Source organism: Phoenix dactylifera, unplaced genomic scaffold, assembly GCF_009389715.1.
Source record: "Phoenix dactylifera cultivar Barhee BC4 unplaced genomic scaffold, palm_55x_up_171113_PBpolish2nd_filt_p 000613F, whole genome shotgun sequence".
Taxonomy (NCBI): domain Eukaryota; kingdom Viridiplantae; phylum Streptophyta; class Magnoliopsida; order Arecales; family Arecaceae; genus Phoenix; species Phoenix dactylifera.
This window is the reverse complement of record NW_024068009.1, coordinates 109,418-112,767: the sequence shown is the minus strand read 5'-3', so window position 1 is coordinate 112,767 and position 3,350 is coordinate 109,418. Positions and strand designations below refer to the sequence as shown.

Here is a 3,350-nt window from a genome sequence, read left to right as displayed (position 1 = left end):
TGTTCCAAATTTGGAGTGCTACGTGCTAGTGCTATGTGGGATGAAAGAAGAGCTAGATTGGACAAAAGAGGAGCGAGACTGGTCAATCACCTTCACATGTGTATCGTAAAAGCTAGTTTTACTGAAAGTTTTGAGATCAGTTTATGATCTGGCTAGAAACATTCTGAGCGACAGGTTTTCTAGAAAGCAAAAAGCAAAGCAAAGAAAGGAAAAAAAGGAAAAAACTTTAAATCAAGCACTTGATGATGTAGGATGACCTTGTAGAAATTTCCATGATAAATTTTCTTGATGTTCAGGATTCAGACTGCTACTCTAGGAATTTGGTCTAATGGTTTTCAAATGCCGACTTTCAAAATTATGTTCAAGTTATTAAATTTATAAAAGGTTATTGTCAATCGTTTGAGTTAAATTTTTATAAATTATTAAACAGCTATTGTCCATCTTGCCTGGAGAGGCGAGCTTTGACGGAATGGTAAGATTGTTCCATTGTGATCTAGAGGTCATAGGTTTGAAATACGGAATAGTCTCTCCACATGTGGGGGTAGGGCTACATATATCTTACCCTCCCCAGACCATGCGATGGCGGGAGCCTCATGCACCGAGCTGCTCTTTTTTTTATTGCCTATCTTGCAAAGAAGGTGATTCTTGCTTTGGTGGTTCGTTAATTTAATCAATTTTTTTTTTCCCAATAGGTATGTGATCCTGCTGTCAGTGTATTTAAGGGTTACACTTTGCATAAAGAAACAGAGGAATATCTTGCTTCTCGCGGGCTTAAAAATGCTTTGTACTCCATTGATGCAGATGATGTAAAAGAAGATTTGTTTAGCAATCTTGTGCCTTGTTGTTTCCAGGTAAAACACTCGAACATAATTAGTGTCAAAAATATCATTTTGATAATCCTTATGTCCGATCAATTTTGATGCTTATCTGAAGTTTAGTAACTTGTGTTAGATGATTTTGAACCATTTCATTGTTGAAATTGCTAGTTATGTATATTTCAATATTAGACCTCTTTTTCTTCACATGGCAACATCATAAGAAGAACATGCCTATTTCAAAGGAATACGGTGATCGGAGAGCGTATGTTTAATGGAGCCCATAATGGCATGGAATTGTGCTCTTTCCTCTTTTTTGCACGGTAATTAATCTACCTGATTTCTGAGATTGACCTTTTATCTACTTCACAGTTTTGTACAAATCGTAGTTCCATATATTTGGCAAACTATGGAAGGTCAAAGATTTCAGATCCTTCAATTTTCTAGCTCACTTGTTCTCTTTATTTTTATTTTTATTTTTTTACTCACTCTCATCTGCATGTTTCTGTTGTTCCACAGGATGTAGTTGGATCTAGTTCTTTCTCGACCGAATCCTCAGAGCAACATCTCAATCTAGGGGATCCTGTTGTGGCACAACCAATATCTTGCAAACCTGTAAGTTATGTTATTCCAATGTTTGCATCTTGTGAAATTGTGGTCCTTGTGCTCGAGAAATTCTGCCAATATCTGTTCAGGTCATTCTTGAGCGATGTGTATGAAGATGTGCCTTTGGTTGACATTGGTTTTGCCAAATGGTTTCATGTTAATAATGAACATGCTTATATTGCAATTTGTTACTAATGATAATAGGGTGCAGTATCTTTATTCTAGTTTGCTTATTTAAATTCAATGTTTTAGGTTGATGAACATATTAGTTCTATCTACTCGACAGTATGTACAAATATTGTACAATCATGAATTTGGTAAAAGGTGGAATGTCAAATATTAATAACCTTCATTTTGGCTCACATTCATCTGCATCTTCTTGTTCTTCCATAGGATGTGGTTGGGATCCAGTTCTATCCCAGTTGAATGTTCAAAACAACAATAGAATTATGGGTATTCAATTGAAGTGCAACCAATATCCCACAAACATGCAAGTTTATGTTATCACCAATGTGCAAATTTTGTGGATTCTTGATTTTTGTACTTGAAAAGCATCTTTTAATATCTGTAAGGGTCATTCTTCAAGGATGTGTGAACAAATGTGCCTTTTGCTGAGCTTGATTTTGCCAAATTTTTCTATATTTAAGTGAATGTGTTACTTCTCCAGATGCTTGATTTCTTTCCTCCTTTCTTCTCCTTCTTATTTTCTTTCTTTCTTTCCTTCATTCTTCTCTCCGACGACAAACCGTCAGAACCGAGCTCGGCTGCTTGTTCTTCTCTCCGACGGAGACAGGGACGGGGACGGGGATGGGGATGGGGATGGGGCGGGCTCGGGCTCGCCGCTCTGGCTCGGGCTCCGTGCCTCCGCGCAACGTGGACCGTCCAACCCGTGTCGCCGTTTATCCACACTTTGTTCTTGCTCCAAATAAAGCAAGTGCTGAAGTCCATCTAACCAAGTAGTCCAAATCACGATAATCTGGACAAAAACAAAAAAAATTGCATCCCAGTAAAATTATAATTTATTTTAGGAAGAACCATGCTAGATGGGGTCGAACCAAGGGTGGGTACAAAAATTTGATATTTATTATTTTGCCAAATACTCTGAATGTTAAACTGCTGCAATATGTAAATAAATATAATTCATAAATTTGTAAATCAATTTAGAGGCAATTAGACTGCTTCATCTGACCCCCTGACTATGATTTAAAATGATCCATGTCTTAACTCCAACAGACTAATGAACAGGGATAAATGGTACGATACAAATTCGAGCCGAGATGGAAACTTTGCAACCAAATTAATACCTAAAAATACAGGATGTTGTTTGATAAATCCGACTAATGGAGCAAACAGTTTAAAGAAATCTGATACCATCTTGTCTGTGGGAATAAAAGCAACAGCAAGCTTTCCCTCTATCCAAAAAATAAAAAATAAAAATAAACACAAAACCTTCCGATTGGACAAAAAATGAAAATAATAACCGTCCTAGGTGGGCTTGATCAATGATAAGTACAACATAAATCCATCTTTCATTATTTGCTGAACAAGTTTTTTTGTTTTATCTTTTTCTTTTTTTCCCTTTGTGTTTTTCTGATAATTAATAACAAGCAGATTGTTGAGCTGCTACAAGATTACGACCACAAATTGGCCGGATCTATCCATGACCTGAATGCAACCTGAGTAGACTACAAATTCTTAATCGGATTGGGGTCAAAAATTGAACTTCATTTGAAAACTAGGTCAGTTCTAGATTTTATAATTTCTAATCCAATCCTGACTCGTCTTAGCTCATGTATCACTCAAGTCTAATTTGGGTTAAAAAAAAAGGCTGGCTCATTCTGTCACACCCCAGATCCGGATCCGTGACACGGCCGTGCTATTGCCGACTACTGCCCACAATAGCACACAGCCTCGTACATGGTCAACAGG

At 37.1% G+C, this 3,350-nt stretch overlaps 1 long non-coding RNA gene across 1 annotated transcript; it reads left to right on the top strand.

Annotated features, from left to right (window-relative positions):
* The first annotated feature begins 251 nt into the window (after positions 1–251).
* LOC120106732 lies at positions 252–1,724 on the top strand. Its single transcript, XR_005508790.1, has 3 exons — positions 252–851; positions 1,040–1,138; positions 1,335–1,724. It is a non-coding gene; the product is annotated as an uncharacterized LOC120106732 (long non-coding RNA).
* Positions 1,725–3,350: the final 1,626 nt, after the last annotated feature.